Raw genomic sequence first — 23,996 nt, forward strand, 5'->3', positions numbered from 1 at the left:
GAAAGTCCAAGATCCTAGAGTGCATCGATCATCATATAGGGAAGTCTCATTGACTTACAAAAACATCAGACTACAGTCCTGAAAACAATGAATTGTGAAAGTAGCATCTACTAATGCCTAATACAGTTTTGGTTAAGCACTGATATGTGCTTTGCAATACAAAACCTTTCCAAACTTCACTAGAATGATATGACTCTTTGCACATAATCCTTTCTCTAATAATGTAGAATTAACCAACCATAACCATCGATCATAATCAATTACTTGAATAAGTCACCTATAAATACAGATCATCAACTTTATTGACAAGGTTGACTAAACCCTAAACCCATAAACCCATAATTACAAAAATTACATCACATGATATCATCGGACCAATATTAGGATTTAGATTACATAGAATGGACCTAAATCAATTAACCAAATAGTTATATCCACTAGGGATTCTGCTAAGACCAAAATCAAACATGCTTCACTTGCCAGTAGAAACCCTAAGTGAAAGTTTAACAGGATCCAAATAGGACCACCACAATAGCACACCATCTAGTGAAAAGTCACCAAATGCTCAAGATATGATCAAGAAGTACCAAAAACATGATATAAACTAATTTCATAAGCCGGACCCAAAATCCACTAACCAAGTCACCAAAATAGCATACCGATAAAGCTAACCGGGAACGCCATAAGCTGAGAAAATGAAGAACAAGTTGGTAAAGGAAAAAAGCAAAAGAGATAAACAAATCATGAAACCACCGGAATATAGAAATCATATAACCATCAAAATAAGCATCCAAAACCGATTCCAGAGGTTTGATCATATCGGATTAGAATCACAGCCAAAACCAAGAAGATCACCAAGACTAATTGGGATAGATCTAACTGGGACAATCTCCAACCGGGATACAGTGTTCACATCAATGAAAACACTTAACCAAATCAATCATATTTCCAACAATCTCTCCCTTTGTAAATGATGGTAACAAATGTGAAAAACATCCAAGTGCCAAGGAATACCAACAATCTCCAAAACACCATAAAAAGATCTAGCAGTTTTCACATGAATACCTTCTCCCCCTTTGACATCAATGATAAAGGATGGATACCAAACCAAGAATACTAAACCAAACAAATGACTACTCCCCTTGAGTAGTAGCACCATCTTCATCAACCTGGATCGGAAAAGTATGTCTAATAAGCTCACCAGATTGATGCATCTCTACATCTTTAAGTCTCTTCCGGAGGGTTGGTAGCCCCCAACTAATCTCTTAGATATTCAATAGTGTCTTTAGGCAATTTTTTCATTAGAATATCTACAATTTGTTCCTTAGTAGGCACATAAACCAATCTAACTTCCTTTGCTTCAACCTTTTCCTTCAAGAAATTATACCTTATAGAAATGTGTTTTGATTTGGAATGAAATACCGGATTCTTTGACATATCAATAAAGGCAGTATTATCATAGTGAATAAGAATAGGCTTATCATAACTTACCCTTATATCCTTTAACATCTGTTTCATCCATAAAATATGAGTATAGTTGGTAGCAGTTGCAACATATTCTTCTTCAGCTTTAGACAATGAAGTGCATGATTGTTTCTTATTAAGCCATGAAACCAACTTCTTCCCAAGAAATAATGCACCACTTGTAGTTCTCTTTTGGTCATCCACATCTCCTACCCAATCATAATCTGTATATGTACATAATGTGAAGTCATCATTCTTTAGATACTGATGCTCTGCAAAAAGGATTAGAAAATCTATTTGATGGCAACACACACAAGAGCACAAGAAACAAGCGTTAGTGTTAGCAACAAAAGATTATCCTAAATAGGAATATCAAGAGAGATATTAAGCATGAAATAGAAAGCATATAAACATAGAATAACATAGCTAATCAAGATGCTCATAGTTGCTCCTCCCTTGTTCCTCTCCTCTCCAAGTTCCACATGAGTGTAGCTCTCAACTTTGAGCACTAGCCATGGATGCCATATGGAGATTCAAGATGGTTGAAAATGATAAATAAATGCTATGCAAGTGTAGATAGTGATGCTATGAAAAAACTCTATGCTAATACCAGTATAACAACAATACTCTAATGCTTCCTTCTTTGCTTGAGGAGAAGGGTTTTATTTATAGAAGAAATGGGGAAATGAAGGGTTAAGATTGAGCAATCTTAACAAGGGTTAGGATTGAAAGATATTCAATCCATGTGAGACTTTCAACCCAATCCCATGTTGACAAGTGTCACCATGAGGAGGCTTGAGAGGAGAGATAAGGAGCATTAAATGCTTGAGGGGACATGATGGTTACCCTAGTCAAAGAAATAAATGCTTTGAAGAGATCCATGAGTCAAAAGGATGGTTAAGTTAGAGGAAAGTCTCTAACCAAAGGTAAAAGGTGAGTTAACCATAAATGGTTATGTAAGAGCCTTTAATGGTTTGGAAGACTTTAGAGGTTAACCATTTGAAGACTTAAAGACTTAAATGCCTTTCAAAGACTTTGAGGGCTTTGAGAAGTGACTCCAAGTTGCTTAGGAATGTGACAATATTTAGGGGATGGATTAGGCTAATTAGGAAGGGATTAGAAGAATCTAGAAGGGGGTTAGGATTGCAAGTGGGTTTTGTAGGAGAATGCAAGTGGGAGGAATTTTGGGATTTTCAATTAAAATAAAATCATTTATTTCAATTAAATAGTGTAATTTGCATTTGGGTAAATATTCAAATAAATATTAATTTATTTAAATGTGTGTGAATTTTGGATTTAAATAAATCTTAACTTATTTACATGAGAAAAAGGAAGATAAAGCATTTAAATGCTTGAAGACTTTGAGGGAAACCTTTAAAGGCTTAAGAAGACTCTAGAAATAAGCCATTAAGTTTGAAGACTTTAAGGGAAGCCATTAAGTTTGAAGACTTTAAGGGAAACCATTAAAGGTTTCAAGTGGGTGAGGATAAATAGGATTTTAAATAAATAATTTATTTAAAATAGTTGTGCAACTTGCATTTGTAGAAAAATACAAGTGGGTAGAGGATAAAGGTGATTTAAATAAATGATTTATTTAAAATAGTTGTGCAACTTGCATTTGTAGGAAAATACAAGTGGGTGGAGGATAAAGGTGATTTAAATAAATGTTAATTTATTTAAATGTGAGAGATGGGATTTTGGGGGATTTAAATAAATATTAGTTTATTTAAATGTGAGAGAAGATTTAATTAAACAAATATGATTTGTTTATTTAATTAATGGTCTGAACTTGGTTAAGTGAATTAAATCAAATAAATTGAATAATTTATTTAATTAATAGGAGAAGAGGGTTAAGATGAATTAATTAAATATTAATTTAATTAATTATTGATTGATGGTTAAATAATCAAATAAATACTAAATATTCATTTAATTGAGTGGACAAATTTATGTGACTACAGATACCATAACCCAAAGTCTGTTGACCCTGCCAAATATCTGAATATTCTCTTAACATCAATATCATGAGTTTCTCTAGGATCTGACTGAAATCTAGAAGTAGTATAAACATCATTCATTATATCAGGTCTTGTTTGCGTTAGGTACAACAAACCACCAATCATTGATTTGTATTTGCTTGGATTCACTTTAGGTGATTAATCATCCTTTGACAATTTGCATCTGGCTATCATAGGAGTACTGACATGTTTAGAATTCTCAAGTCCAAATTTATTAAGTAACTCCTTCACATACTTATTTTGACAAATGAAAATACCTTTATCAGCCTGAGTAATCTGCAAACCTAAGAAAAATTTCATGTCATCAATCATAGACATTTCAAATTCATTCTTCGTATCATTAGAAAATTTCATGCATAAACCTTATTCTCCTGCAAAAATGATATCATGCACAAAGACTTCAATAATCAATATGTCATCATGCTCAATTTTGTAATAGAAGTTACTATTAGCATTACCTTTACTAAAACCAAGCTTTGAAAGATACTTATCCAATCTATCATACCATGCTCTAGGGGCCTGTTTTAGTCCATATAAAGATTTCTTCAATCTGCAAACCATGTCCTTGTCTTCAGATAAAGAAAATCCATCTGGTTGTTCAATGTAAACTTTCTCTTCAAGATCTCCATTTAGAAATGCACATTTAACATCCATTTGATATACTTTTTAGTTCTTGTGTGTAACATAAGCAATAGAAAGTCTTACTACTTCAATTCTAGCAACTGGGGCATAAGTTTCCCCATAATGAATTCCTTCTTCTGGTGAATAACCTTTGCAAACCAATCTAGCCTTGTTCCTTACCACTTGACCTTCCTCATTCAATTTGTTCTTGAAAACCCATTTAGTTTCAATAATATTCTTGGCTTTAGGTCTAGGTACAAGTTCCCATGTCTTATTCTTTTCAATCTGATCTAGTTCCTCTTCCATTGCTTTTATCCAATTTTCATCCTAATTTGCTTCAATAAAAGATTCTGGTTCAATTTGAGAAATTAAACATACCTCTTCAATAGCTAACCTTCTCCTAGTCATCACACCTTTCCTTTTATCTCCAATAATTTGATCTTCTAAATGATTTAGTTTTACATACCTAGCAATCTTTGAATTTTCTTGATTTGTAGACTCATTCTATTGTTCCTCGGTCAATGTTGAATTTTTTGATGCTACCGGTGTCACTGGTTCACTGTTCAGAACTGATTCTTGCATTATCGGTTCAGGTCTGATAAATTCATCTTCCGGTCCATAATCATATGCTCTGATCTAATTACTGCCATGCTCATCCACCTTGACATTTATGCTTTATAATATCCTATTCAATCTTTTTTTATAACATATATATTCTTTGCTCTTAGTAGAATAACCCAAAAATATTCCTTCATTAGTTCTAGGATCAAACTTTCCTAATGCATAATCTCTTGTAATGTAACATTTGCTTCCAAAAATTCTAAAATATCTGACAGTAGGAGTATGAATAAACCATAGTTCATAAGGAGCCTTACCGATATCACCTTTTATGTGTACTTTGTTGAAAGTGTATAAAATAGTATTGGCAACCTCTCTCCAATAGATATTAGCTAATTTAGCTTCTATCATCATAGTCCTTGTTGCATCCAAAATTATTTTTTTCTTTCTTTCCACTAATCCGTTCTGCTACGGAGTCTTAGGTGCAGAAAGTTGTCTCCTAATACCATTCCTTTCACAAAAGTTGTTGAACTCACCAGATGTAAACTAATCGCCATGATCCGATCTTAAGCACTTTATCTTCAGTCTTGTCTTAGTCTCAACCATAGCCTTAAAGATTTTGAATTTCTCAAAAGCTTCATATTTCTCTTTCAAAAATGCTACTGACATCATTCTAGAATAGTCATCAATAAGTAACATAAAATATCTATCACCATGAAAGCTTTTAGTCCTTGTCAGTCCACACAAATCAGTATGAATAAGATCATGAATTTCATTAGATTTATCATGTACACTTCTGAAAGAAGTTCTAACTTTCTTACCTGTTACCCTCCTCATTTTCCTAAGGCATTTTTTTTCTCACGTTATTTAAAATAAGGAGTGTTTATTTAGTCTGGGTTTGTGTAATTCTTGGTTTTGGTCTTATTAAATTTTATCTTGAACTGAACCTCTCAGTTGAACCTTTTCAAAAGTTCATGGTTCAAGTTCAAGCGGAGCATGTTGTGTCACAACTTTGTTATAATTAAAAGTTAACAATCTTAGTGTCAATTGTCATTGAACTTTAACTATTGAACCTTTTCAAAGTTCAAGGTTCAAGTTCAAAGTTGAGAAAGTCAAGTCTTGTCTTTATAACACACAAGTTGTGGCCTTGTGGTGTCTTTGTCTTGGTTTGTCCTTGATCTATTCTTTTGAACTTGAAATTTTGAATTACTCCTCGGAGGGTTCAAAGTTCAAGGTTCAATGATTGAATAGATTTGGACATAAAGGTGGCGGACATGAAAATGACAAAGCATCAGTATGGAGGGAATATTCTGGATTTAAAAGTTGAACTCCGAGGGAATTAGTCATGATGAAGAGCCGTACTTGAGAATAATTATTTTAGGGAAGGATTGGTGGGAAAAGACTTATAATTAATGAATTGTCAGAATTAAGTCTTTTTAGAATAATTTGGTACAGATAAGCATGCAGTTATGATTATATCAAATCATGTGACCAATTTTTAAGCCTGTTCTTGATATTTTCTTTATTTAAAAAAAATAAAAATACTTGCCTTCTTCATTTGCCTAATTTGGTAAGTAAGGGATTTACACATGCGCTATTTTCTATTGTTGTCTCTTTGGATTCCAAACTCTTAATGAAAGGTGAGCTCAAAATCTTCTTCTCATACCTGTCATTTCTTAAATTGGAAGCTTTGCTTATTTGTTCAGTTGGTCCAGTTTGTCTCGCTTGCTGTGTTTTCTTTCTATTGGTAAATTCAAAATGAGACCTAAAGTTCCCAAGATAGTCCAAAAGTCTTGGTTAGATTGTACTTTTTTGGAGTTAGGGGACACTTTTCTGTCATTAGTAGACCTAGATGAATTCCATTAAAGGGCACAAAATCCCACTGGCTCTCCCTTAATGCAGATGATTCTGGATAGTGGGTTAGTGGAAGCGGAAGCTTTCCCTCTAGTGGTACCATGTCCTGTGAAAGTTATCCTAAACAACATGACATATTCCTAGGCAGGATGGTGTATGATCTGAAGGGAAACATTCATAAAATATTTTCATATGAAGCTATGCAATTGATTGGTACTTACGATAACTTTTTCATATAGTTTCCCAAGTTTACTTACCTAAGGGTAGGGGGTTTTGAAGGAGAACCATACAAACTACCTAGATATGCATTTGACAAACAAATTTTAATGGAGATATGTAGGCAGCTGGCCTATATTGATAAAAAGTACACAAATAGACATCAATCAGGTGTCTCATTTCCAATTGAATTAACTTATTTTATTTGTAGTAGTGTCTTTGATGCCTTGAACTTGGAACTTGAATTTAAGAAATTGAATTTTCCATTATATGGTCAGCAAGAAAATTTTGATGCTAAAGGGTTTGTCTCTACCCATCTGACATTGAGAAAAGATTTTGTCCATGTGCTAGATATTGAGGATTTTTGGGCTGATTGTTGCAATGAGTTTGAAGTTAGGAAGAGGACACACCAAAGCTTCACCCTAAAATAGGTCATGGCCTTTGATTTGAAAATGAACATTGATAATGTCAAGGATGATGAGAGTGAACTGATGGATCCTCAGTTTGTGGATGATAGGAAGAAGGGAGTCATTCCAAAAGTGGACTGGGAAAAAGATGAGGAAGACCAAATCCAAACAAGGACATTCCCAATTATCAGAAGAACTGAGAGATGGCTTAGAGAGAGAAGAATGGAAAAGGGCTCTAAGAAAGGCTCAACCTTATCCTCTGAAGTCCCACTGGATAACTCTCATGTTACATATTATGTTGCGGGATCATCCAGAACACAGACTAAAGTTGGTCAGAGTGACAAGCCGGTGGAAATCAAAAGAGAAGTAGTTCCTACCAAGATTACCAGGGCCAAAACCAAAAGCGAAGCTAAGAAATCTCCTATGTATTTGGTGGTAGTTTATTTAGAAGCCTCTACTAATATGGAAGATCCTTCAGCTCATCCAGATTTGTAGGTGCTAAATATTGATGATACAAATAACACTTAGCAGGTGGATATTCTGGCAAATACCACTACTACATTGATAGTAAGGAATGAAAAAGAAAATGCAACCAACTTTGATAAAACTTATGTGCGCACCGGGCCTCTTTGGTTAGAAAATACCCTGAATAGCAAGAAAAGGAATGTAGTTCCAGTTTTGGTCCCTTTGGAAGGTATGGTGAGAAAATATTTGGGGAAGATTCCCAAAGTGAAGAAATTGAAAACCATTTCAAGAATTGACTTTGATGTCGATCGTGGGAATTGGACTGTAGAGATAGCATGTTCTTTGACAGATGAGAAAGCAAAGGACCCTACAGTCTAGGATTTTACTATCGAAAAGGTGAATATTGGTACTGCTTCTTGGGTCATGGATGTTCTTCATCTTGAAGCTTCAATTAAAAAGATCATAACTAGGACCTAAAAGGATGAAAAAGATAAAAAAGAACTAAAAGAAATCTTGAGGCAAATGGCGGAATATATTGATGCATTCCATGGGCCAGATCCTCAACCATTGTCTGTGCAACCAACACTCTTTGATCCTAAATCCCCTAGCAATCAGAAGATGCCCGCAGAAGTACAAAGGAATAAAATGGTGCATGGGGTGTTCCTTGAATGGTTAGATATGGCAAGAAAGAGGGAAAATAATACATTGGGCATTTGAGCAAGGTGTATGATGACACTGCTAAAGTTATCAAAGAATTGGGAAAGGAAAACATAGTTTGGAAGAAAAAGAATCCACATGGGCCCGGACAATAGCTCACATGGAAGAAGTTCAAAAGCATGGCGTAATGAAGTTCCTTGCAGAAAATCCTTTATAGGGATTCGATGATAGCGTTTTGTACATTTGCAAAAAGAACATTGAATGGAGAAATTTAGTAATAAAATAGGGCTATGAAGAATTTGTTAAACTTGGGTGAGAATTGTCTGAATTGATACAAAATATGCTTAATGATCTAAAATGCATTGGAGTGAAATATATGAAGGAGGATGGACAAACCGTTGACACTGCTGATGCCATAAGAAAATCTTATGAAGTTTAAATTGACATGGTTAGGAATGCAATAGTGGTCACAAAGAAAGATTTCTCCACCATTGCTGAAATTGAATCCTTACTATTTTTATGCATAGATCATTTGAACAACCATGTTGATAAAGTAAAACAAGTGGGTTGTGATAAAGAGGTTTGGAAACAATGGATTTTATATGTAGGCATTCCAAATGAACCTGTCATCCAGCGATTCATAGAGGCATTCATGGAGTGGAAGAAGGATCAAACTGGTCGTGCATTGCCATGAATTGAATAAATGTTCCCGTATTTTCTTTCCTTCCTGCTATTTTTAGTTAAAAAATGATTTTATATGTTAGTTTAAAAAGAAAATAGACTATTTAACTTACCCTGGGGTAGAGCAGTGTAACTCTGTGGTTACCGAGTGGTTAGGGTAGAAAGTTTAGCTATATATTTCTAGAAAAAGACTTAAAAAAGGTTCGAGAAATTTTGAAAAGATCAACAGACTTTTGTTTTAAATACTTGTGGATTTTTAATGACTAGATTTTATCAGTGAATAAAATTAGACATTTTTCAGCAACTTTCAAATCTATGTATTTGAATGCAGAAAGAGAATCTCTGTTGAGATAAATCTGTTTGTGTTGAATTTGTAGCTTCTTTGATTATCCACTTTTCATATGTTTGTGAATGAATGTGATTTGTAATTATTTTGTTAAATTTGTGTAGATGTGATTCCCCTTATCTTGTGAGACATGAGAGAGACTCAATCAAAGTCCATGATTTTATCACTTCTTTAATTAGAAATTCTGAGAAGTAAAATTATTTTTTATTGTAAATCTATGGGTTTACATATAGAGTGTTTATCTTCTTGGCATTCATGTGGTGTTGACTAATAAATGTGAAAAGCCTTTTCTCACTTTCTAGTTACAAGTGAAGTTAATATTTGTGCGTGTTTAAAAATTAATTGAACATCATACGAGAAGTTGCACCCTTATGCAGATGGTAAACAATTCATTGGATTACCCAACTATTGGTTCTATTTGTCTTTCACAAAACTAAGGGCATACATGACTCATTCATTATAAAATTATGAAAGGCTAAATCTGTTAACCAACATTACCCATTTGACATTCTCTACATACTAGATTATGAGGTTTAACAATCTTAGGCAAATCTCTGACAACTGGTATTGAATTGATCTTTACTATGCAATCAAAATTAACATGACACCTCCCCTTATGCCATAACCAACTTTCATCAATCTGAGAAATCAAGCAAGCCTTCTCACCAGAGTTCAAATAAAAGATATTTCCATTAGTCTGAGTTTTGGAAGAAATCTCCTATCCAAATTTATTAATGATCTTGCATTTTCCATCCTTAAATTGCAAATGAAATCCTCTATCCATCATCTGACCTACACTTAAAAGATTATTCTTTAAGCTTTCAACATAATAAATATTATCAATATTAGTCTTACCATACAATGATATTGTTCCTTTTCCTTTGATCCTATATGCCTTGTTATCTCCAAATCCGACCAATCCACCATCAAATTCTTGTAGTGATAATAATTTTTTTCTATCACTAGTCATGTGATGTGAGCATCCACTGTCTATAACCCATTCATCCTTTTCTTCAATTTTTACAGCTAAGACCTTTTCCTCAGTGTGTGTTACTTCAATGACAGATTCTGAAGAATCATCCTTGATAGCAATAAAGACCCAATCTTTGTCGGATGAGGCACCATTGCTAGATCCACTCACAGGTTCATCATTATCATCACCAAAAATACCATCATCATCACCAGCATAGTAACATGATTTATCCTTATTTCTTTTGAATCTAGGTCTACTATGATATTCAAGATTAGGCTTATAATTCCTCACAAATCTTTCATGATTCCCAAAAGCTCTTTCAGGACATCTAGATGAAAAATGACCAATATTATTGCATGAAAAACATTTAAAAGGGACTTTTCCTTCATACTTACTTCCAACTGGTCCTTTAGGAATTCTTCTAGAAATCAGGGATTCTGACTCTTCAAGCTCTCTTTCTTCTTTCTAAATTTCCTCCATATCCTTAGCATACATCTCTTTCCAATCCATCTTCTTCTTACTAGAGGCAGATGCTCTAAATGCAATCTCAGTTTTAGCAGCACTCTGATCTCCAATTTCTTCAAGTTCAAAAGCAGTTTATTTACCATGTAGTGTATCTCTGGTCATAGGGGTACTTGACTTTGTCCAGAGTTCATTGATAGCAGTAGCCTTCATCTTGTAAGCCATAGGTAGAACTCTTAGAACTTTTGACACTATCTCATCTTCACAGACAAATCCACCATAATATTTGATACCCATGACAATCTCATTGACTCTATCCATGAAATTTTTTATCTTCTCATCTTCTTCCATCTTTAAAGTTTCATATCTTACCCGGAAACCTTCAAGTTTAGCAATCTTCATAGCCTTGTCACCTTCATAAAGAGTTTCAAGCTTTGTCCAAATCAACTTAGCATTCTCCAACTCTATGACATTGAATAGATTTTCATCAGATAGGGCACTCAAGAATGCTTCTTTTGTTCTCACATCATTTTCATCTCTCTTCTGTTCATCAGCAGGTGCTGATGTTCAAAAATTAGGATCACAAGGAATATACCCTTTCTCCACTATCTCCCAAACTTTATCTCCAAGACATCTAAGATGAATCTTCATTCACTCCTTCCATATCTTATAATTTGTACCATCAAATTTGGGACTCTCCTTCTAGTAAGGATTGAGTGTGGAACTTGATGTAGTTGCCATAGGATCTCCTCAAGTGGTTAAGCTTCTATAGAGAGGACCTCACTCTGATACCAATTGTTGGAATGCACTAATATTGACAGTAAACTGGGAGGGGGGGTGGATCAGTTTACTAAAAATAACAACAATCAATTAAATTATAAACCTTAAACCAGAGCACAACACACATAACACCAAAATTTTGACGTAGAAAACCCGGAAAGGGAAAAACCATAGTGGGAAACCCTACCCACAATTAGATGAATACTCTGCAGTAGTACTGTGAATTATTATGATGGGTTTTGCACATGCATAAAGTCCAACAACCTAGAGCGCACTGCTCATCACAAAGGGAAGTCTCACCGACTTACAAAAACATCGAACTACAATCCGGAAAGCAATGAACTATAAAAGTAGCATTTACTAATGCCTGATATACTTCTAGTTAAGCACTGATATCTGCTTTACAATACAAAACCTTTCCAACCTTCACTAGAATGATATGACTCTCTTCACACATAATCCTTTCTCTGATAATGTAGACTTAACCAACCATAACCATCGATCATAATCAATTACATGAATAAGTCACCTATAAATATAGATCATCAACCTTCTTGACAAGGTCAACTAAGCCCTAAATCCATAAACCCATAATTACAAAAATTACATCACATGACATCACCGAACCAATATTATGATTTACATTACATATCATGGACCTAAATCAAGTAACCAAACAATTATATCAACCAGGGATTTTGTTAAGACCAAAATCCAACACACTTCACTTGTCGGTAGAAACCCTCAGTGAAAGTTTAACTAGATCCAAATAGGACCACCATAATAGCACACAATCCAATGCAAAGTCACCAAATGCTTGGGATATGATCAAGAAGTACCAACAACATGATAGAAATTGATTTCATAAGGTGGACCCAAAATCCACTAACCATGTCACCAAAATAACATATTGGTATAGCTAACCGGGAACGCTAGAAATCAGGAAAACCAAGAACAAGATGGTAAAGGCAAATACCAAAAGCAATAACCAAATCATGAAACCACCAAAATATAGAAAACATATAACCATAAGAATAAGAATCCAAAACCAATTCCAAAGGTCTGATCATACCAAATCAGAATCACAGCTAGAACCAAGAAGATCACCAAGACTAATCAGGATAGATCCAACCGAGATAGTCTCCAACCGGGATACAGTGTTGACATCAATGGAAACACTTAACCAAATCTAGTATATTGCCAGCAGTATCATGGTAGACCTCATAACAAGATTTTATGGAAAGTTCGCGAATTTGACCATGAGGCAATACTTGACACAATACGGGTTAAAGCCAATCCTAAAGGCTCACTTGATTGATTCTATGGTTTAGAGTAGAATGATTTTGAGAATTTTGTATACATCATCGGTGAATTATTCTATATTTATTTTTTGTATATATAAATGCCCATGAGCTGATTTGTACATGTTTAGGGGCATAATTTTGTATATTTAAATGGGCATGAGCTGATTTGTACATATTTAGATGCCAAATTTTGTATATTAAAATGGCAATGAGCTGAATTGCACATATTTAAATGCCAAAATTTGTATAAAATCCCATGAGATGATTTGTAACACATTTTTTGTATATTTAAATAGCCAAGAGCTGATTTGTCCATATTTAGAGGCAAATTTTTGAATAATATGTGACAATGTTTTGTTACTATTGTTTGTGACTATGTTTTGAGTTTATGTGATGAGATAAGGTCAATCATGACCATTATTTATAAGGTCAATCATGAGCATTCTTAATTCTTGTATAATCATGGAGAATTATTTGAGTCATAGATTGAGTCTAGATACAATTTGAGAAAAAATTGTCATTATTGTCAAAAAAGTTGTCAAGCAACTTCTACATCGCTCCGGTAGGGTATGACTCTCGATGTTCCAGTACTTTTGGAGGAACAAAAGGATCATACCTAGCATAAATATTTCCACCCAAACATTCTCGTGATGTTGGTTTGTGCACACGATGAACGAAATCAATTCTAGCCTATCTTGCAACTTTGCATTACATGCAACTAACGGTTTTTGCAGTAGGCAAAAAAATACTACCAATTGAAAATGGCTCCAAGTCATTAGAAAATGATTTAGGCCATTGTAGATGAGCCTAACATGACACTATAGGTTCAAACGGATTGATCATATATATCTTGGATTGGGAGAAACAATCTGTCAAAGTTTGACAATTTTTTGGACTTAGGGCACTTGAGAGATCGCGCTAGTAGGGGATGGTTCTTGTCGTTCTGACACTTTGGGAGGCATAATAGGAGAATTCCTATCATAAACCTTCCCACCTAAACATGATCATGATGTTGGTTTGTGCACATGATGAACAAAATCAATTCTAGCCTATCTTGCAACTTTGCATTACATGCAACTGACGATTTTTATAGCAGGCGAAAAATACTACCAATTGAAAATGGCTTCGAGTCGTTAGAAATTGAGATAGGCCATTATATATGAGCCTCATGTGACACTATAGGTTCAAACATATTGATCATATATATCCTAGATTGGGAGAAACAGTCCGTCAAAGTTTGATCATTTTTGGACTCAAGGCACTTGAGAGATCGTGCTAGTAGGGTATGGATCTCAATGTTCTGACACTATGGGAGGCATGACAAGAGAATGCCTACCATAAATCTTCCCACTTGGACATGCTCATGATTTGGGTTTGTGCACATGACGAACATAATCAATTCTAGCCTATCTTGCAACTTTGCATTGCATGCAACTGACGGTTTTTGCAGCAGGCAAAAAAATGCTACCAATTGAAAATGGCTTCAAGTCATCAGAAACTAAGATAGACCATTGTAGACAAGCCTCACATGACCCCATAGGTTCAAATAGATCAAACATATGTGTCATGGATTGGGAGAAATAATCTGTCAAATTTTGATATTTTTTTGGACTCAGGGCACTTGAGAGATCGCACTCGTAGGGTATGGCTCTCAACATTTCGACACTTTGGGAGGAATGAAAGGAGAATTCCTAGCATAAACCCTCCCACCCAAATGCGCTCATGTTGTTTCTATTTGCACACAATGAATGAAATCAATTCTAGCCTATCTTGCAACTTTGACAACTCTGACAACTTTGACAACAACTGAGCAACTTTGACAACAAGTGAGCAACTTTGACAACAACTAAACAACTTCTACATCTTTTATCCAAATGAGCCCAAAATTTGACAACTTTCACAACAACTGAGGAACTTTGACAACAATTGAACAACTTTTACATCTTTTATCCAAATGACCCCAAACTTTCACAAATGGCTTCAAATGATCATTAATGGTCCCAAATTACCTTATTTAGATAAAACAATGGTAAAACAAGATGAGAACCAAAATTTGACCATTGCGAGCATGAGGGTTCTCTCACACCACACACATTGACAAATATAAATGAAAGGAATTAAAAGCTTCCACTGATCATTACCATTGAATTTCATTTTCATTGAAACAAAGAGTTTTGTAGGGTTAATTAAACATTTTAGAAAGTTTATCAAATCATATTCCATGATTGAAATGTTTTATATCATAGATTTTTGTTGTTTATATTCATATTATTGATTACATAGGAAAATATTCATTTAACTCTATAAAAGGGCAGCCACCAAATACACCAAACAAATTCTTTATAAATAATTATTTATATATATCAAAATGCACAATAATCAACACAATGAACAAATTATGTATCTATCAAATATGTGTATCAATATCAACGAAATGCACAATAGTGAACACAATACACATTTATTGGATTGAATATCAATATTTATATATATCAAAAAAGGCATATATGCCAATTCAATACAAGTTTTACAAAAATGTGGCATATGCCATGTCCAAATCGATATACAATAAAAATGTAGAATATATCTACATGTATTGGTAATTCAATGACCACAACTAACACTATATAATCCTATACTTGTGGTTGATCATCAAAATCGAGCCTCTTTGATGTACTATGTGGCTCTGTAGATGGATGCACAACCACAATTCAAAAGCCAAGTTAGAATCCTTTTGTAGAAAATAGTTCACAATTATCAACATAACTATGCATTTAACCATAATTTCTTTGCAATTGAAATGTAGATTACCTCATCTACTGATCTAGGATCTTCTATCTTCTTTCTCTTCTCCTTGTCAGTATTAGGAGTTTTATTGAACACAAACTTGAAAGGATCCAAGTTATGGCTGAACCACAAAGGGTCCTACTATAGGTTAAATACAATTAATACAATGTACTAGCATATATAGATAAAAAACACTAAAAATATACAATATAGAGAACAAAAGTGTACATGAGCCTCAAATGCTTCTCTAGTAGTTTGAGGAGTGCTCACCATTGATGGAGCAACTGTGGCTTTTACCTATACAAAAAATGATTAAAGATTAAATACAATTAATATAATGACAAGTATTGTAACTTAAATAAAATTAATGTAATATATCAAACAAAAGTGTATCGAAGCCTGAGATGCTTCTCTAGTACACGAAGGAGGGCTCGCCATTGATGAAGTAGCTATGGATATTTCCTATATGAAAAAATGACAAGAACATAATTCATCACAAGTTCACATGTACATGTGCGTATAATCATCAAATCAAAAAATAAAGTAGAGATACATAACTCCACCCTCTCTCGATCCTCAGGCGTATCAGGTGCATTCAAAATATCTACATAGCTCAATGGTCGATGTACATATTAAACAGACAAAAAATACTAATCAATCTACAAATCCCAACTAAGACAATTTCAACCTTTTCAAACAATTGTACAACTAAAAATATGTTCAATTACCTTCCTCCCACATTTTGGCATCCTCGAGTATTTCTTTTGCTGAGGACGAGGCCTAGACACAGAGGGGTACCCTAAAAAAACAAAATTAACATGTGATATTAGTACAGATAATATTAAACATAATTTAACAAATCTAAAATGAAATGACTTGCATATTCCATCAAAAGAATACATAAAATAAGGTGTACAAATATGATACCGTATAGCCTTGTAGGCCAAAATCAATCGCTGAGAGTGTATCATCAATCTAGGACATTTGGTCCCCTGATAATGCCTACAAACAAAAAATTGTCAAGCATTCAAGAGAGTTAGTATATCTTGTAATTTTTTTGAATTAAAAGTATACTATACTATTTTAATTTATACCTCAGGCATTGAAGTTGCTGCTGCAGTAACTACAGGAGGAATATCAAATACCGCTGCTACTTCCTGAAATGCATATTATTTGTATCAATTTAAATTGATCTATAAATGAAAATTCATTTATAATTACAAATTTTAAATGATTGATAAATAAAATCCTATGAATTCAAATCAACACACCTGTGTCTGCAGCTAACTACCAAACAACATGTCCATCAACTCATTTGTTAGTGTAACATTCTCAATCGTGCGGGTCTGACATCTACTCCTGCAAATTATGCACAAATGGAATGTGGATCCATATGCAGTAACCTCATCATCCATCCCTGTGCATATCCCTGAGCAAGTGGCATACACATGCTAAACGAGCTCACTAATGCCACCTGCAACAACTAATGGCTCATCATCCAGTACAAGAGGGTGTGCTAACTGTGTCCCATGCTGGATGATCACACCAATCAATGTTGTGGCTGCTTGAAGAGTTTGTATCTCCATTGACTCTTTTAGGTCTATTGGGACAGTCAAATGCACCTTGGGTTTGGGTGCTAGGAGGCAACGACTCTCTTGGGATACTCGCCTATGGGCTCCAGGTCTATCTTAGATAGAGCCACCACCTCTACCATGGAACTCTCTCATGTCAAAATAGTTAGGCAAGACATTGAGGACAAACTCACATTATACTTTCCTCAAAAAATATAATGACACCTCAAAATTATTACAAGGTGTCCGTGAAAGACCATCCACCACCTCTGCCAAAAAAAATTCTTCATCTGCACATTGGTACAACAATGTATGGGAAACCTCTTTGCATTAAGAGGTAATGACTCACCAGTTCTAGGATAAAAAAAAAGGGCACATATTTGTTGTTTACTAATGTTTTTGTTTTACACTCCCTCATATGATAACCCACTAGCATAATATTGATGACACATATCTGTATAGTTTCTGTATTTTGTAATTTGAGTGGAAACTATAGTGGCACCACTAGCTAATGTTTCTAGGATAGTGGCAAGGGATTTATGATGCTCAAGCTTATATGTTTTCAATTTATTAATCAGCCTATTTATTTAGCTGTGTTTTTCCCTAACTGATTAAGAAATTGCTCCTATGTATCAGGTGTATAGCCAAAAGGAGGAGTTGGAGGTGTATTATGTGGGTTTTTTTCAGGGTTTTGAGGAGGTGTATCTTGTTGTTATTGTTGTAGATTCTCAAAATCTAGTTTGTGTAACAAAAAATAAAAAAACCTAATCAAAATAAATTAATTAAATTCAAAATGTAAAAAAAATTGAACAAATGCGAAAGAAAAACAAAAATCAAGCAAAACCAACCCTGATCCATGGTGTTTCGGTGAGAAAAGAGGGAGCCCGTGCATGGTTTAGTGAGAAAAAACCCAAATTCTCAGGCCGCGGCCGTGTGAAAAATAACACATAGTCGGCAAAAAAAAAATTATTGATAGGTACCGCATATGGGGTTCTAAGTCCTAAAGAACCACGTACGCGGTCATTTTTCTAAAGGAACCTTGTACATGCTTTTGTCCCTTTAGGATCAGGGACAAAAAACCTTAGCATGTATGGGGTAATTTGAATTTTAAGTACCATGAATACGGTGCCTATTTTTTCAAGTTTTTTTAGGTGTGTGTCCACTTTTTTGCACACCATCTTTGTGCACTTATCCATCTATTACACTCACCTAATGAATATGGGATAGACACTTACACCTCCAAACCAATATTTTATCCCACATTCAGCCTACAACTTGGATTCCATCCTAAGGACATCTTTAAATACCTTGATCCCTCTCATTTCTTGACCTAGCAAATCAATCCATCTCTTGCATCTTTTCTTTCTTTTACATACTAGTTATCTTACTTTTACATTCATCTCTCATATCTTTCAATCATCTTGCACTCATCCTCAAAATCCATCCATCATACCTTCTTGTGCATGTTCTTTCTATGAACACCCATAATTTGAACACAAGATCTTGAGTGGTAGGAAAATAATGGAGGCAAATTCTTGTTGATGCATGTATATGTGTGTTTTGCATTTTTTTAGTTTGCATGTGTGTGATTTGCAGGACAACGTCATTGTTGGATGTTGGAAGAAGCTAAATCCATGATTTAGTTTTCCATTTCCCCCATCTACAATTGGCACGCTCGATGGGATAGCCTTTGTCTCTTTGTTGATCGATTTTCACTTGATTTGGTTTTATGGATTTGGTTAAAGTTACATGACAGTTTGTTGGAAGTAGTAAAAAAAAAGTTGTGGATTTTAGTTTGTGCTTTATTTTGGTAACATTTTATTCAAAGCTTATGAAACATTTTTGGTAGATCCATTTTGTGCAAATCTTGTAAGCATTGCATTGCATAAGATCATGGTTTTGTGAGCTCAATTATTAGAGGTATTTTATCAAACAAATCTACACATTTTACATACCTGAATACCAACCTTTTTGCATGGAAATTTTTAAGCTTTGTCAATGAATTTGTTTTGTGCATTTCTTGCAGATCATAATACAACATTTCTTTTGAGCATTCTACCAAACTATTTTGATGCCTTTTGTAGATTTTACATATATGTCTTGCAGATTTCTAATCATTTTTATCTATAATGTGACATTTTTTTACTCTGGACTACTGTATTTTTTTAAAAGTTTCTAATGCCCCTCTAAAAAATTTTCTTTGTACAGGAAAAAACAATGAATTCATGAGATCCCACCTCTCTGAGGTAATTTGCAAATAGTTCACACGTCCTGTCTATGCTTCACATACCAACCTTGGCATGATCTTTTGGAAATCCATTTCAACAAGTCTATTTTTACACACCCTGCAATCATCATAATTTTTTTTTGCAGAAACTAAATTAAAAAATTTATGCCAGGAACCTATGTGAGAGATGTTGGAGGCTATTTTAAGATTATGTTGTTTCTTTTTAAATTTAGTTGTTGGACACAATGGATCACTAAGACGTGAATCAACAATTTAAACAATTTTCACTTAAACAGAGCTATACCAATTTGTTATGAAACATATAAGATACAAACCAGTTACCAAAGCAATGCAAACAAGGTGTGTAGGAGAGATACCTAAAAGGTTAATACATCACACACATAAACATGCAACACATAACACTAGATGTATGACGAAAACCCAATGTGGGAAAAAACTCAGTGAGAATAGCTGCTGGAGATCTTCTACTCCAATCCAGCCTCACAATTTAAAAGATCTGATTATAGTTTTAGGGCACCAACCCAGGGAGTAGAAACCCTTGATTTGTGACCACAAACTCAAAGAATCACCAACCCCTACACTATTTATAGGCTACAACCTAAAGGAGCTACAACCCCTACACTAAGAACCAACTTAGTGGAAACAATATAAGATTTAGTTATACAAATGAAATCCCTATTACAAATGAAGTTTTGCAACCTTACAATATTCTGCTCTGCTGGTTTTCAACCTTACTGGTCTTTATTCTCTCCACCCACTCTACAACTTTGCTCTGCTGATCAGTTTTCTAAGTCCCCTCTCACAATTTCTTCTCGCTATCAACTTACACTTGATCCCTCTTAATTAGGTACAACTTATATTGGTTTTTCACCTTTTTGTTCAACACACACTCCACCAGTTGTTTCTTACACTAGTTTACCCTACTTCTCCTTACCATTCTATTCTTCACTCATAATTAATTCCAGTGTTTATCTCTTCGTCTCTCAGACAACAATTTCACACTTGCCTTCCCTCTATAGCAACAACAATCACAATCTCAAGTCATCATATTTAAACTTGATCTTTCTCACCAAGAATAAATTCTAACTTAGGGCGGTTAGGGTTTCCTTCACCCGATAAAATTTGTATGAGATCTGATCCAATCTTCCTTGGATCAATCACCTATACTTGAGGAATGCATCTGTATGCATTTTCCATTATCCAATGCATATTTTCTAAAGATAGCAATCTCGTCCATGATTTTCTGCCTTGAAATCTATTGACTCATGTACAGTCTAGTTGTTTCCTTCTCAAGGTCATCTTGCAGTTTGATTTCTTTCCTTCGATCCAGGTGCCAACTACTCCCTGATCTTTCTCTATCATTATTTCTTCCTTGAGCCACATCAATCAGTTATCATCTTGTGATTTGTGGTTGTTTCATTAATGTCAATTTAGCTATTTCAACAACCATGTCGATGAAAATTTCATCGACCTCTACATGCTTGCCACCCCAGCTCCACATGGAATCACATCGATCATACACTCAGCTCACCTACACAAGGTCAGTTTACACTTGAACAATCACCAAACTCATACTGGTACAAGCCCTTGCCAATGAGACCTTCTTCTTCTGCTAACCAGTAGTGCACACTACACTAGTAGCATATCTTCACCTCTGGTGGTTTTTGATTACTTTAACATTCTGCCTCTTCATCATAAATAGGCAACCAACTTCCAGTTTGGTTTATGCTCTACTGGTTATCACTCAACATGATAACACAAACATGCATCGTACCTCATACCAGTGAAGTCACTGATAATCTCAATAACTACTTGTCTTCCACCATACCAGTTGACAAGCCTTCATGTTAATCTTCTCAACACCTTATTTATCTTCCACCATACTGGTTCACTCTTCTTTACACTTGATGGTATACCTCTATTAGTAGCCTACCTACAATATTGGTTGACATCAATGACAATTTAATGCCAACAATCTCCCCCTTTGGCATTGATGTGAACATTATCTTTTCTGGTTTCTCTCCCCCTTTGATAGAAATGGCAAAGGGAACCTTAGTCAGACACCAATCTCCCCCTTTTAATCTATTAGGACACAATCTCCCCCTATGTCCATGCATCATGATTCAAGAGTCATAAGATAGTACCAATGGTTGACTCCCCTTGAATCATGTAATCTCCTACACATTTAAGTGTTGCTGGATGGTGGGAAAATTCCCATCTTTTTTCTCAAGTACTCAAATGGGCCCAAAGGAAGTGGCTTGTTAAATATGTCAGCAATCTGCTCACTAATTGGAATATATTCAACAATGACTTCCTTGTTAGCTACCTTCTCCCTCAAGAAGTGATACCTGATTGCAATGTGTTTTTTTCTTGAGTGCATTACTAGATTCTTTGAGATATTGATTGCACTTGAGTTATCACACCGGATTGGAATGGGTTCTAGTATCTCCAATTGTATGTGTTTGTCTCTGCTTCATCCATAAAACTTGTGAACAACATGTAGCAGCTACTATATACTATGCCTTAGTAGTAGATAATGACACTGAATCTTTCTTCTTACTGTGCCATGATACTAACCGGTCTCCTAAGTAGAAAGCACCTCCACTTGTACTTTTTCAGTCATCTATACTTCTTGCCCAATCTGCATTAGTACAAGCCTGCAAAGAAAAGTCTCCTTTCTTTGGATACCACATACCATAGGTGATAGTTCCTTGCAGATACCTGAAGATCCTTCTGACTGCATTTAGGTGAGACTGTTTAGGAGCAGCTTGGAATCTTGCTACCACGCAAACAAGTTATACAATATCTGGTCTACATGCTGCTAAATATAACAAACTACCAATGATAGACCTATACAATGTTTTCTCAACTTCTGGTGACACATCCAGTTTTCTTAACTTACAACCGGTAACCATGGGAGTACTCATCAGTTTGTTTTCCTCCATTTGAAATTTCTTCAGCATGTTTTTCACATACTTGGTTTGGGAAATGGAAATTCCTTCCTCCTTTTGTGAGATCTGCAAACCAAGAAAATAAGACAACTCACCCAACATGGACATCTCAAATTTTGTTTTCATCTCATCTACAAATTCTTTGAACATGATGTCCTTGTCTCCACCAAAGATAATATCATCCACATATACAACAATTATAATCATGGGATCTCCATTTACCTTGACATACAAGTTGTTGTCTGCATTCCCTTTCTAGAATCCTTTCTCCTTCAAGTATTTGTCTAACTAGGAATACCATGCTCTGGGAGCCTGCTTCAAACCTTACGTGGCTTTCTTCAACCAACATACAAAACTCTCATCTTTATGCAACAAGTACCCTTCTGGCTGTTCCATACACACCTCTTCTTCAAGATTACCATTGAGAAAGGAAGATTTTACATCCATCTGATACACTTTATATCCCTTGTAGGCTAAGAAGACTAAAAACATTCTTATTGCCTCTAATCTAGCAACCGGTGCAAAGGTTTCTTCAAAATCAATACCTTCCACTTGAGCATACCCTTTGCAAACAAACCTTGCTTTATGCCAGACTACCTTACCTTCTTCATTCATCTTGTTCTAATGGACCCATTTGGTACCTATGACATTCTTGTCTACTAGTCTAGGAACAAGTTCCCAAGTCTGATTCTTCTCAATTTGTTTCAATTCTTCATCCATGGCATCTACCCACTTCTCACTTTTGCTAGCATCATAAAAAAATTTGGGCTCTACTTCAGTCACGAGGCATAAATTTACCTGCTCACTTTCCCTAGCTAATCTCCTTCTGGTCTAGACACCTATATTCCTATCTCCTATGATCTATTCTTCCAGATGATTCTTCTATACATATCGGTTGGGGATCTTTTTTGGTGCATCTTCTACCTGTTCATTTTCAGATTGTTCTTCATATTCAATATATGATTCATTAATGTAAGGTGTTGGTGCAGATTTTCCTCTATGTGAGTCTTCATATATTCTCACATTAAGACTCTCGACCACCCTTCTCAATCTCTTGTTGTAGCATTTGTAGGCTTTACTGTTGGTTGAGTATCCCAAGAAGATTCCTTCATCACTCTAGGAATCAAAACTTCCTAATCCATCAGCATCTCTCTTGATGAAACACTTACTTCCAAACATTGTGAAGTTCTTGAGTGATGGTTTCCTTTCATACCATAACTCATAAGGAGTCCTTCTACTGTTCACTATTAACTATACCTAGTTTAATGTGTATATTATAGTATGAACTGCTTCCTTCCATTATATATCGGGTATGTTAGCCTCATTCAACATAGTCCTAGCCATTTTCTTCACTGTTCTATTTTTCCTCTCTATCACCCCATTTTGTTGAGGTGTCCTTGCAGTTGAATACTGTCTTCAGATTTCATGTTTCTCATAGTAGTCAACAAAATCATTGGAAGAAAATTCTCCACCCCGGTCTGATATTAAGAATTTTACCCAGTATTCACTTTCATTTTCTACCATCTTCCTAAAAATCTTGAATCTCTCAAATGCTTGTGACTTATCATGCAGGAAGGTTACCCAAGACATTCTTGAGTAATCATCTATGAATAGCATGAAATACCTTTCTCCA

This window comes from Cryptomeria japonica, chromosome 3, assembly GCF_030272615.1.
Source record: "Cryptomeria japonica chromosome 3, Sugi_1.0, whole genome shotgun sequence".
NCBI lineage: Eukaryota > Viridiplantae > Streptophyta > Pinopsida > Cupressales > Cupressaceae > Cryptomeria > Cryptomeria japonica.